Raw genomic sequence first — 15,079 nt, 5'->3', positions numbered from 1 at the left:
TGTTTCAACAATATGACTCATTAGACGTCCACGTTTATCAGATGTGATGCATGCATGAGTATTCTTGTGACCTTAAATGAACTTGTATACTATGTATGACTTATAGCATACATTACACCACGGTTGTGAAAACAGCTCTTACTGCAATGTAGCTAGTGATATTGCTCTGAAGGAGGAGGTCTTCATTTGAATGTAGAGGCATTACCCAAACCTCTAGATGCTGTGTGAAAAACTAAGTAGAAACCACTTGACAGGCCAAAAAGACACTGTTCATGCACAAATTTTGCATATGTGCTGCACACAGAGTACCTGTATATCTCCAAAACCAGCACGACTAAGAACGAGTCTGATCATGTGGGTGTCAGTGTGTGTTTGTGTGAGGTGAGAGAGAGAGAGAGATAGAGAGAGAGAGTGAGAGAGTCAGTCAGAGAGAGAGAGAGAGAGAGAGAGAGAGTGACATTTGAAAATGCTACACGTGTCCTCATAGAGTCTGGGAATGCATAGTGTTCATTTAACCACAGCTCAACCACTCTGCTCACGACTGGCAGACAAGTAGGAGGACAGATCAAATGTAAACACACAGGTTAAAACAAACACTTTCAGGTCCCATCTCCGACCACAGAAAGAGACAAATGTCAAGCCGATCATGTTTTTCAGGGTAGCATTTATTGCAACCAATTAGGTGTTTACATTACTCAACCTCATCAAGTTTATCAGTCTTTCATCTCAAACTGATCATATTTTCCATCTCTATGGCCTCTTGCATGACTTTACACTTCCACATACAGCACATCTTTTAAAACAGTGCACCACAGATTAGCAGTTTACATATTATTAGCCGGTGAATTGGGAAATGCAGTTATAATTATAATGCCATTTTATTGGTGTGATATTGGAATTACAGGCGATAATTGCAACCAATAGTTTTTTTTTTTAGCTCATGCACACATGGACGTTTCTTAACTTTCTGTTCACTTTGAATGGTGAAGATTCAATAATGGCACCATCAGCACACACGGAAGGCTAGAGTGCAATTTCCCATCCAGGCAGGAATGCTACTGCTATGCCAACACACACATGCACGGAACTACACTGCTACACTGACCTACAATTGTGGCACTGATCAGAGTACCTAGATTTAGTTTAATTTTCGACATTTTATAAATGTATATGTACTGGCATCAGTTGATGCGTACATAGAATATTGACATAATTGCTACTTTCGTGCATAATTCCTACTTTCTTATAAGGATTATAATGATCTACTGATCATTAGAATGAACTGATCTAAAATGATTTAATTTAAAAAAATGTATTGGTTATTGGTGTGAGTATTAGTCGCATGCAATGTGTTCATTATTGGTTATAATTGTTAATCAAGAAATTCCAAATCCCACTAATTTCCTAAAGACATCAAAGGAATAGATGCAGCAGAGTCCCCAACAGCCGATACCTGAGCCACAGCAGTCTTCCGTTTCCTCACACTCAGCCTGATTCTTCCTCTGGCGACCTGTGCAAAGAGACACTTTGGTTAATGGAGCTCAGTAAGCGGCCTCACATCCGAACACTCATTATTGAAACCTCAGGAGCGCCTGGCCTGGAGCTGTAGCACCTGTCTACAGCCATTCCTCTCCACTCCACTCCACATACACACAGCACTAATAGCAGGTCTGAGGTTTCATTGCCTCAGGCGCTGCCCTCAACAGCCCAGCTTTTCTTTTAATTTTCCTGTTTGCTTTTCTCTCCCCCTTATCCACATCAAATCATGAGTAAGAACACTCTGTGTTGACTCCTTGACTAAAAGGTGTAAGACTAAAAGGGACTGCTCTGAAAATATTCAAACATTCAGTTATGGCACAAATGCTACATGCAAAACCTCTGAAGGGCCGTTTTATGTCCATTATTAATCATTTCTAACAGCAGAACTGTCAACATAGTTAAAAGAGTATCACAAGCTCTTTAACAGTGCTGAACATGGCCAGTTTTGCGAATGGTTCTAGATTAAACATGTACTATTGAAAATAAATCTGGTTCATGTTGACATAACTGTATCACTCAACTGCATTTTCAGCTTTTTCAGCACCATTTGTATGCTGCCAATCTCCCAATCTGCCACATCCTCATGGTATGCTATTGGATTCAGATCTGGTGATGGTAAAAGTCACTGAAGAACACCGAAAACCTTGGTAATGAAGGAATGAACCTGATCAGCATCAATACTCTGATAGACTGTGGCATTCAAGTAATGAAACATTGGTATTAATGTGTGCCAAGAAAACATTCCACACACCATTAGACCACCTTCACTATCCCATACTGGCATGTATCATACCATGTGTATGCCATGTGAAATTCCTCAGACCAGGCTACATTTCTCAAGTCTACAACAGTCCAATTTTGGTGAGCCTGTGCCCACTGCAGCCTCAGCTTTCAGATCTTGGCAGATACATGTGGAGCCTGACGTAGTTCTCTGCCGCTGTAGCCCTTCTGCCTCGAGGTTCTACGTGTTGTGCATTCTGAGATGCTTTTCTGCTCATCTTAAATCATCAATAAAGTGTTCTGCAGTTCTATAAATGCACAAACCAGCTCATCGACACCATCCATCATGCTTAAAATGTCCTGCAACTGCTTGCCAGTATATGCATAATTGTATTCACTGCACTGCTGCCACACAATTGGATGATTAGACTGCATGCATAAAACTGCATGAATAAGTGTATAGGTGTTCCTACTAATCCCCCACGCCCCACGTGCTAGCTCATTAACACCAGCACATTTTCACTTATTAGCAGTAATTTGTCTCAAAGCCCACATCCTGAAAGAACAACATTGCAACATTGTCTTAGACATAAAACTCGGTAATCGTAAAAGCGCGTATGGTAAACAATACATACAACAAAAGGGCTTCAGATAAATCTGGAGAAATATTTGTCCAATTGTTGTCAAAATAGTTCAGCTATAAGACAATCAATTGAATCTTCTACATGAACACGTTTAACTATGTAAAAATGTAAACATTATACAAGTTGCTGAAATGTTTTTTAGTTTGTGTATATTTTGTTAGAGGCAGGGTGAAAGAGTGCTTAATGCTTTATAACTCATGTCTCTCCTGTGCCAGAGGCCACAGCGGTGATCATAAAGAAAGAGACAGCAGCCAGGCAGCCTGGTACGAAACCTGACACTACAATCAAGAGTGCCTGGATACTTTAACACACATGCAGGACAGACTCAACAAGGCCCATACGCCCAGAGTGTGTGTCTGCATGTCCACACAAACGGCACTGTGCGTACACAAGCGGAGCATAATCACATGACATGACACACTCATTAAGCAAGGACAATTCACAATATCTCTCCACATTCAGTGTCTTTTACGATGGCTAGAGCTGATAATTAAGATTCACTTTGGAGGTCACTCAATGTAAAATGAGCCATAAATGAATCAGAGGGGAAATATGGACAGAATGACATTGTTTCTTCGTTTCATAGATATTTTGTTAGGTGCCGACAGTCCTTCCTTTCAGATTTAAAGACAGCTCCCAGTGGCAACTTCTTTAAAATACCAACGTGAGAAAGCAGAGAGCATTATCTGGTGCATCAATTAACGTGCAGCACTCCCGCATGAATAAGTCACCAGCTGGAACACCACACCACAAAGTGAATGCTGGCAGCAGATTTTTCTGTCCCCATATTAAAAGCCCTTCTTTGAACAGATGTACAATGTCAAGAATTAAATGAATATGCCACCCAAAAACATCCAAACTATGGCACAGATGCCTACACAAAGTCCCATTTCTACCCACATCTCTCACTCGGTCACCTGAAGGTACCATGTTACTTTTAAGACGTGTTATTTTAATAAGAATGAAACTAAATATTTCTTGTTGATTTATCAACATTTATGGCACCCATGGCAGATCACCTTTCATCACCATGCACTAAACATTTTCAAATCAAATCATTAGGGAAGTATTACTGATTTGCTTATTCATGGTGCATAAAAGGTGACTTAAAAATTATATTATATTCCTATTATACTCATAAGTATATTCCTATTCATGTGCTATTTTGCTCAAAATGTGTCACATGCAAAATAACAATCCATACACCTGTTGGATCCTGGTTTTTGTATGTTAAAATAATTAGGATACACACTGATATCATACCGGTATTGGCAGAAAATTGTTAGCAATTGTTAGCAAGAAGATTGTGAAGGACCCCAGTCATCCCAACAATGGACTGTTCTCTCTGTTGCCCTCGGGGAAACGCTTAAGAACCCTGAAGGCTAACACAGAGAGAATGAGGAGGAGCTTCTTTCCACAAGCCATCCGTGCCTTGAATGGGGACAGGGACTTAGGACACTAAATCAAAGTATCTACATACACAAACTGGACCCTCACTCACTACAATACACAACCATGGCTCACGGAAAACACACTACGGACAATAATGAAAATATTTCTTTTTAACTCACACATACACTCACATACAGATAAATATGTACATATGTATATGTATGTATATATATATACACACACACAGACACGCACTATTTCATCTCTGTATATATATTTGTATATTTGTATTCTGTATTTTTTTTTTGCTTATATTTCTATATTTTCATATTTTTATATTCTATTCTTTAACTTAAATGTAACTTATTCTATTTTTATTTTCTTCATTTTTCTTTTATTTTTCTTTTGCACTTTTGTACTTCATTAAGTTAAGGTTTAGTTAAGTTTAAATGTAGATTTTTATTGTATAGCTTGATGTGGGCAGACTGTCAAAAAAGCATTTCACTGCAAGTTATACTGTGTATGACTATGTATGTGACAAATAAAATTAGATTTTTGATTTGAGCAATGTACTGGTTTGACTGATAATAATACACTTTATTGTACTGTGACAGAGCAGAATGTGTAGGTGGCACTGGCTGATTTCGATGGATTCTATTTCATTGTACTGCATTTCCAAATCTCTACAAATAAATATTACATTTCTCTGTAATGTCAATCCAGGTGGATTTAGTCCCAATTTTGTTTTAAGCATGAAGAAACATCGGCATATATGCCCAACAGACATGCACATGAAAAGTAACAGATACTGGCACCTACCATTATTGGTTCAATAAATGTGACAACAGCATCGAGAAATCACATGATTAATGCCCTGCACATTAAAAAGGAGATTAAAAGGCAGAAATGGCTTAAGGGATAGATAAATATGCCACCCAAACCTACCTATAAATGATACAGAGGCATCTAAAGGGCCAGAAACATTCCAAACATAATTCAGACGCTTACACAAAGGCCCATTCTTGATATTTCTCACTTTGTTGCTGTTACTGGCGTGTAATGAGAATACGAATGCATGATAAATGTGGCAATGAGGGCCACAGGCTGGACTGAAAGTAGATATTTCCTAAATATCTATGGCCCACATGGCAGTAGATCACTCTAACCACTGGTTCCCTTCGTGCACCATGTTTGCGGCCTCCTGAGCGCACTTTTCCACAAATGAGTGTTGTGGCCCATGTTGGCTTTTTATGCTTTGGTTGGCTGTTTAAGAACAAAATATACTATTTTACAACCATAAAACCTACAGAGTGTGAACATCTGGTTGCTTGGGTCAAACATGCTGCATGCATGCAGCTACTACTGTAATCCATCTAAATCGATGTGGTGCAATCTAACATATACATCTAACATATACATTTGCACAGGCCACATCTATTATCGACCCTGGACCTTGGTGATCAGCACATGCCTCCCACACAAGAGGGAGGACAGAACCAGGTCAGACAGCATCTGTCTGCTCGGTGGGTGTGAGGTGAGTGAGTGCCAAGAGTGTCAGAAAGTTATTCATTAGCAAATGCAATCAGTCACTTGAGCTGTTGAGAGAAGGAAAGAGAGAGATGCACTAAAATAGACATTTGCAGTACAAAAGTAGAGGCCAAGATTCATGCCATGTTGTAGGAAGAAATTAAACAAAGCCTGTATGTGATACACTGGCTTGCCACAAAGTACTACTGGAGTTAGTCAGGCGATCAGAGAAGCACACCATGGTTTCCTATTGACCATGCTGCTCTATTTTGCCACAGGCTCCTGTATATTACAGAATGATGAAACAGTGAGACCTTTAAAATGAAGATTTTAGACATCAATTAGACATCAGCATTAACATCTACCTTTCAATGTATGTACTCATACTGTGAAAAATCCCAGCAATGAGCTTACGCAAGCTCTGACAAATGCATTTCTCTTCTATTGGCACATCAAGAAAAGGCTGTGTTTTAATTCTGCTCAACTCAAGAGTCTGTCAACTTCTTGTGAGTTTACATTCATGTCCTTGTTTTTTTTTTTAAGGTTCAAACGGACCATTGGTTGAGGGAGGGTTAAAAATATAGCACCTTCAAATGGTAAACAAAACAGCCTTAAACAGGAAGTGGGAGGCTAATATCTGTCTACCGACTAAGAACAGCTCAAAGAGACAAAATACAAACGTACATTTTACACAAGTATTCAAGGTCAGTGCATCCCCAAGCTTAAAAGATGACTTAAAGTGGCCGGGTGAACTTGGTGAACAAAACACTTTAGCACAGCAGAATATTAACCAAGATGTAATGACTATGCAGTAAAAAAAAAAAAAAAGAACTGAAAATGATTTCTAATTTGAATGACAAATTTAAGCAGTGATATAATCACATATTAAGCAAATATAATTCACATAGAAAAACAAAAACTGACATTTCTACACCATTTTCTTGCAAAATGTTCAGGAGTTTAGTTCAAACAATATTTAAAAGAATGAACAATCACAAAAGCCATGCTTCACTAATTCGATCTGACTTCAAAATGACAGCATAAACACACAACAGTTCTAATTACTGCAGCTATTATTAAAATTGGAACAGAAAAAACAACTTGAAACTAGCACTGACCTACCACGCTCAGATCCATCGGCACAAAAGGCAACTACCAACAACTTTCAACCAATTCAAATGCGATAAAACCGCTTTAACATCCCGCACACTCTTGGAAATTTCTTTCACATTTTTTATGTATCTGCCCACACTAATGCTCAGCTTTTTGTGTGAGACCTGGGACTGACATCACAGGAATATCAGATATGTCACTATGGCAATTGTAAGATAATCCTCCATTTCAGAAAAAAAGAAAAAAAAAACAACTGAGTCAAAGTTGAAGTCACTTTTACAGATGTGTTTAGTGTTTTCCAGTTCAAAAAGATGACAAACAAAAAAAATTTATGTGGCCTAAAAAAATGGTTCTCTATGTGTGTGTGTCACTTTGATGGGCATTTGTTGTAGCTGAAAAGGTTAAAGATTTTTCCTATGAAACTGAGTGGGTTGTGAGAGAACAAGTTTGAGAGTCAAATTTCCCCCGAGTGTCTGTAATATCATCTAAACCATCAGTTTCAAAATGACTCCAGGATTTATTTATATAAAAACAACTACAGGACACATACAGTTACTATTAAATTGCCAAACATTAAGTTTTAAATTATCTCTTCAAATGGTCACATGGATTCCTCCCTCAGATGGGCAGTTGTTTGGCAACAATAGTTTTAGCAAATCAGCATTGCACCTTGTGTATTTCACTAAAACAGGTTGCTTAATAAAGTGGGTCTAATCAATCTGCCATTCAATCAAATAATCTGATCAGACAGATTAAACGTGGAAGGTACTTATTTTAGCTCTTTTGGAATCTCCTTTTGAAGAATCCAAAACAGCTAAATAATTTCTGACCCAAATAACTTTAAATAGAAATAGAAACTTATCTATTTTCATGTGTTGATATGAAAATCAGACAAGGCTTGAGAGATCACACACACACACACGCGCGCGCATTTCTTTTTTATCCAAATTAGTCATTTGCAGGCGAGTGAAAAGCAGAGAAATGTGCTTTTGATGGCTGCGTGGTTAGGTACAGAGAGAAGCAGGCAAAGGGCTGTGGCTAGCCCGTCGATTCCTCTCCTCTTTTCTCCCTTGCTCACTCAGACAGAGAGAGAGAGAGAGAAAGAGAGAGAGAAACACAGAATGTGAGCAGAGGCCATACGTGAAAACACGGGGAGCTTTACAACTGCAATTAAGCCTTAAGCAGAAACACAGACAAGACAGTGCTCCACACCAGCCTTTAGCACACTGCAGGAGGGGGAAAACACACAAAACTATTTTGTTTGGGCATTTATAACAATCATCACCAACAACATTTCTGCACTCTGGTTAGATAACAATTTGCTCAATTAATTCATGAGCATATACAGTCAGAAATCACTTCCTCCACAGGCTTGACTCCTCATTGACTGTCTCTAGCAAAACAATAGCATTACTAAGATACAATTTTGCAGGCCGATTGAAATGCTCCCCGGCGTTTAGCATAATATGAGTGAGTAACGCTTAAAAAGTCGAGTGAAATTTGACGTTCTGTTTTTGACTGGCTGCTGATAACAAGTTACACCTACACAACAAGTCACACTGGCAATTAATACTGAAACTTTCACAGACAACAAAGATCAAACCTTCACGCCTGCCATCTAATCTTACTCACAGCTCGAAAAAACTTACAATTTAATCATTTTTTTCTTAATGACCGTTGACTTAACCAGCACAGATCAAACAAACAAACAAAAAAAAGCCAAAGAACTTCACAACCACATCGATTACAAGACAAAGAAACTGTATCAGACAGAGCATGACTACCAATTTAGGGCTGGAATTAAGAAATTCTATAATAGGAGGGAATGCGATTTGAGGGAAATGTAAGCATTAGGCACAGATATTTGTTTAATTTAAAGCTAAAGCTGCCACACCTAGAGTTAGCTTTCTTTTCAGCTGGTCAAATTGTTCCCAAGCTGGGAATTACACAAAATGGTGACTGAGGAGTAAACAACAAACAAACAAACAAAACAAAACCAATTTTAGCAAAACAAAGTAAGCAGTGTGTCCATTTTATGTAAAAGTTCTTTTTCTTCTTTTTTTATGCAGGAGTGTTTTTGTTACTGCCGCTAACCTCCTACTGTTGTCTGAGAGCAAAGCAGCAAGCAGCACACACAACCACAGGTGGGAGTACTGACACACTCAGAGAGATACAAAACATACACGCACACACATACACACACGCAGACACATGCACACATATATACATGCACATTTAGATATATGCATACAGTAATAGTTGCAATGGGTCAAGTAAAAAAGAAACACCATAACATATTTGTGTTTTAACAGCCTACTTCAGACTGCAATTTGAAGTACTTACTCAAATCAATTGGCATCAAATCTAATCTAATCTTATCTTATCAGTTAAAATAAAGCAACATGGAATAGAGTAGGCTGTTATGATGCATGAATTAATGGCACTGCTCTTAAGACTGCAGGCTCAGTTTTCTTTTTAATTGCTTTGGAAACTAAACGCCCACCTTGTGGGTTTTGTGAGTCGACTAATGTTAGTTTTGATGGTCCAAACGAAATGTGAAGTGCAGCAAGGGGCTCTAAACACGATCTATGAGCAAAGTGTAATTTCACGGGTGTAAGGTGTAACAAATCGATGTCCCTGTGTAATTGTCATTCAGGGAGTCAGTCAATAAGACATTTGTGGCTCAGGTTCAAGCTTTGAGTTGTTTTGGCAGCGCTGGACAGTCAAAGAAAATTATTTTTAATAGTATCACAATAGGTGTCCCCAAGTTATCGATACATGTGTTCTGCTGAGCATGATATGGTGTGCATCTGGTTTCAACAGCAACAACAATAACAACACCACCAACATCGACCACAAAGTTTTGGCTTGGTTCAAATACAGCAAACACTAATCTGAAATATTCTCAGCACACAAACTATAAAAATCTATATAAAAATCACCAAAGTATGCCAAATTATAAAGGAATCAAATTATACCGGTCAGTCCTTTCACATTAACTGATATTCATACAGAACTGTACATTGCCTATTGCTGGCTAAGCTGATCAAATTAATATGCCAGTGTAACAGTATCAGAAATAGAGGAGAGTGCCTGTGTGTGTGTATAAATATGCTATCAACCTTCACTAGGGGTTCCAAGAATGTTTGTCTTAACACAAAGACGATGAACTTAAAGATAAACTAAATTACGCCCGAAAAACAAAACTGAGAAGACTTGTGGTTTTCAGAAAAAAACGAAAAAAGGTCATGCATATTATTCAGGGCCAAGTAATATTTTGTGAGACATTTACACATCCTATGTTTCTGACTGGCATCTCTGCATTCAAAATCAACCCACTCATCCGCTCGCTCTCTCTCTCGCTCTCCTCACTTCTTTGCATGTGTTGCTCATCCATTTCGCATTGCTCATCCTGAAACAGTTGAAATATTTCTGTCTTTGTGTTATTATGACTGCTCGTATTTCGACAGGGAACCCTGGCGCCACATCGTCTGTGCGAGTATGTCTAAAAGCACTGAGGTGACGCTGTCAGAATACACCTGTCAGGGAATTACAGCACCGGATGGCATGGAGCCTCCGTTTGTGCTCGATTGGTGAAAAAGCAAAAGGCAACACACCTTTTTGGGCGCAGCGTCTAAAACTCAACTACAGAAGCCCACACAGTGCCCGCCGGAGATGCTGCAGCTGTGGAGGGAAGCGAGACGAGCAAAAGGTTAAAGGCCACAGCTCAAGGTTGAGTAGGTCCCACTGCTCCAATGGTCTGTCATGACAAATTCAACGACACAGGCCTGCAAGACAGAAAAGTCTGATGACCCACTTTTCTGTCTGTGTGATGGACCTATATCATAGGTGTTTTAAGAAAAAAACCTATAAACGATAACAATCCATGTACAGTGACTGAATGGACTGCATAATATGACATAGCCCCCCCCCCCCATTTCCTTCCTAATTAGTCTATTTTTTCTCATTTTCAATTACAAATGTGTTCTTATAACCTTTTTAAAAATCCTAACTTTAGGCAAACTAAAGAGATACATATTGTCTATTGCTAAACACCATATTGTAAAAGTATTTCTATATTGCCTTTAATTTTGCATAAGGACTGAAGACAACAACTGATGACTCATACTGGCAATGTAGGTGTAAAACATATAGTCCATCTGAAAAAACCTCACTGTGATTTTGCAGCAACCCCATTCTTCAGTATGTCTGTGTCCATGATTGGTACATGTATTTAATATTATGACCTTTCACCTTGTTGACGGATATTGTCTGAACTTTCATGTTAGAATTTAACACTGTCACACACAGGTCACTGATGGCGCAATCTACGGTTGCAAATGTGTATTTAGGGGCGCTTTGTACTTCAGGACCTTTTTTTTCTCATGAGAACTGGATTTGGTGTTTCCGTGTCACAACTTAAATAGGGCCCCTTGCTCAATTTCCTCGTTCAAAGCAGAACAACTTTGCCGGTCTCTTTTAAATACCAACGGCGTGAAAGTCCACTAGAGTTTCACTATGCTTCATCTTAGCACAACACTCTGTTTTAGCTGAGACTCAGCTTTTAGGGGTGTTAACTACTGATATCTTTATTAATGACAGCCTCTTGTTGTCACTTGCCCTCACAGCTAAAGCTGCGGTCAACCAAACCCTGGACAAAAACTGACAAGTCCACTGACCATTTTCTATTGCCATTTATAACTATTGCCCAAATAACTATTATGACTTCACAAATGAATTATAAACAGTGAGCATATTAAAAACAACAACAAAAACTGACAGATTTAGAGGCAGCTGCCAAATAATCATTATGGCCGTTGTGAACGAGGCACTTGATCGTTACACCAGAATCTGAAAAAGTGCTTATTTTCTTGTCTGGGCTGGCCCACGCAGTACAAACTGCAGTTCTTTTCTGTACATTGCCACGTACACTTCTCATTAGCCAGTTAGTCATGGTGTAAAACCAGGTAAAATAACAATGAACACAACACATTGGTACTAGCCTGAACAAATCCTAAATATTATACATTTTAGGTTTCTCACTTTGCTTTTGGCTCTTACCAATAAAGCAAACCACAACAGACACGTTTAAGAGCTTTCAATGCATGCTTTTTCTGTAAAGCAGTCAGTGTTGCAGGACCTTCCTCCTTCTGTATTTTGGAACACTGTGTTCCAGGCTTTTCACTTGTTATGAATCCCTACTGGAGGTTACAAATAATCACATTTTTTGGTTTTCTTTAAGATTTGCCATTAGCTACCATACTGAACCACAATCATAATCAGGGAGAAAGCATGCACTTTGCTTTAGTACACTGCCCAAAATAGTGCTGGATGATATATCTTTCATACCAATACATATAATATCTACTTATAATATCCAACCGTAATACATGAGATAAAAGTTAAGTTTCTTGTAACTTATATGTCTTCTGTCTCACACTCATTTTTCAATGCCATGTAATTTGCAGAAGAAAACAAACCAAAACACAATAGTCCTATCAAAACAAGCATTTTCAGCTTTGTTTGTGAATTAATGCCCTTTATTAATGCTAACTAGAAAATAATCAGACACTGTGATACTGTGATATATTTAGATGGTACTGTGAAATTCAATTTTATCAGTGTATATTGCCCAGCACTAGATGAAAGAAGTCTTTTATTAATCCACTAGATACAGTGGCCATTTCTCAGTAATGGGCTGATATTTTTATGAAAGCCAATAAATATGGAGTTGTTCTGGTTCATGGGAAGCTTTTTTTGCAGGTTGTTGCAGCAAAAAGTATAGTAAAGCCCAAAGATGATGTCTTTCAGAATACTGTCAATACATACTGCATGCACCCACACACACACCTTCATATTAATACACACTGGCAAACAAGACGGCATCCAAAACCATTATGCGTTACGTCCCACATGACATACACACACACATAAGCACCTTCTCATTTCTCATGAGATTTTATGCAAATAAAGTCAATATCAGATTCAGCAGCAACCAGCTTAAACTCTGTTCTCATTAATTCTCATTACGAAATCCAAATCTTTCTCAACCAAGCTTTATGCATCTCAAACAAAAAGCAACTCATCCCTAGCAATTTCATTCACAGACACGAAAGTGACACTCACCACAGAGAGTGAAAGGCTAGTTACCATGGCAGACCGGTGCTACTCTCTTAATCTTGCTTGATGTAGAGAGAGATACAGACAGATTTAAAACATGTATTCACTTTTTTAAACCTTGTTGTCCAGCCTTGTAACTGCGCTGACTAAGATTGCTATCTCTTCAAACCACAGGACAGGGACTGTTCTAATTCAGACAAAGGAAAACATCCAGTCATCCTCAGAAAGGTCAACTTGTGCTGTGAATGTGACCAATATTGCATGATATATCAAAGACAGAGTTTGACAGCTAGCAAGCCTTTATATCTTTTCTTTTAAAGTCTCTCATTTTAGAACACTGCTGAGTGTACAGTGGAAATGACAATATCATAGCTCAATAAAAAAATCCTACACCAAAAAGGGGCTTAGCCACAAAACAATTGGAATTTTAAAGATCCAAAGTGAAATTTAAATTACAGTGGGTGAAAACACATAGTACCAGTCTTGTTTCGTCTGCACAGCTGAATGACAAATGTAATCAAATGTACTGGAAAAGATTTTAGACAGTGATGTGTGACAATAATTACAAGTTTAATTACAAGCTACATACATATATTGCAAATATAGTATATGTGCAAGTAATGTTACAATAAAATGCAATTAAAATATATAGAGGGTATTACTGCATAGATTTGATTTCAAATTAATTGATCATGGGCCTACTAAATATCAGCATAGCCTGATACACATGCATTTGTCTGAGGGTGTATTACACGTGCCCCTTTTATTTAAACTATATATAGCGGCAACGACAATGTAACTAAATGATAAGCATTTGTCTAATTTGGATTAACTATGTAAAAGATACAACATGTTTTGCCCTGGCAGATTTGCGTGAAAAATGGCCCCGGTAAAGCCTTTTGACGGGAGCAGCGAGGAAGCGTGATCGTTATCACAGAGGAAACCAGCACGCAGTCGACCAACACTTCACACTGTAAAGAAATTATCTGTTTGAACATTTTTTAAAGCAAGGCCATCATCTGAGAACTGTTTATTAATATGTCAGTTAACAACTACAAAAAAAAATGAGCACACAGGTGAATCAAAGCTGACTTGGCCACAGTCTCAATATGTGTTGTTTACAGTGGTTATTAAAAAAATCTGTCTGAAAATTATGGACAGTTAAATCTGAAAGGTTGCCCAACAGAATAGTTTATAAACTTAATAATTGATTCTAAAGTGTTATGCATTGATGTGTATTGTGTGTGGCCAGCATTGTTGTGCTCAGTATGTGTTTTGTTTTTATGTACATTTACAAAAGTTAATTATAAACCTCATGCGGTAGATTGTAGAATCACCCTTTTACACAGATCAAGTCATATCATTTGATAATAAATAACAAGCCTTTTACAGTAAATGTAAGAAGTGAGAGTGTCGCTTACAAATTGTTCAGCTGCCCATGACAAGACCAAGTCACAATCAGTAATTCCAGTGTCAGGCAAATTCATTCAGTGTGATTCAGAAAAGGTGTGATAGATTTCTATATATTTCTAACTTACTGTGGACATCGTGCTGCTGGCGTGATCATACCTGCCATTTCTTTTTTTTTTTGTAATTTAAATAAAGGCGATGTAATCCACTAAAATGACGTATTTGCGGTGTTACATTATTTTGTAAAAACAAGATAAAAACAACAGACCATCAATAAATGTATTTAGAGAATAAAAGTTACAAAAAAAAAAGGTTTTGTTGGAGTACGCCTGGGTAAATCCTACGTGGTTATCTGTTCAGATACGAGAACAATACATTTATTACACCAAAACCTTTAATAATAAAATCCAATTGTGTCCCTATAGTAAACACGGCTAAAGTTATTCAGTTATTGGTAATTAAATGTATTTCTATAAGATTCGATTGATTTTACTCGATTACGGCTGGTAAGATTTTACAGGTATTAAATATCTGTCGAACATCTTAACACTTTTCTGCTTAAAGCGCTTGAACATTACTCTCCACATTTCGCACTGTTGCTCTCAGTAAAGTTG

At 37.9% G+C, this 15,079-nt stretch overlaps 1 long non-coding RNA gene across 2 annotated transcripts in view; it reads right to left on the bottom strand.

Moving 5' to 3' along the window:
• Window positions 1-646: 646 nt before the first annotated feature.
• LOC140554462 (uncharacterized) overlaps window positions 647-15,079 on the bottom strand; it is a 34,168-nt gene continuing 19,735 nt past the window's right edge. For both annotated transcript variants that reach the window (XR_011979615.1, XR_011979614.1), the window contains exons 2-3: window positions 10,553-10,619; window positions 647-1,510 (exon numbers count right to left, since the gene is read on the bottom strand). This is a non-coding gene — a long non-coding RNA (uncharacterized lncRNA). The remainder of the gene's footprint in view (window positions 1,511-10,552; window positions 10,620-15,079) is intronic.

This window comes from Salminus brasiliensis, chromosome 4 (assembly GCF_030463535.1).
Source record: "Salminus brasiliensis chromosome 4, fSalBra1.hap2, whole genome shotgun sequence".
Taxonomy (NCBI): domain Eukaryota; kingdom Metazoa; phylum Chordata; class Actinopteri; order Characiformes; family Bryconidae; genus Salminus; species Salminus brasiliensis.
The sequence above is the reverse complement of the archived record's forward strand: the minus strand, read 5'-3'. Positions and strand labels throughout refer to the sequence as shown.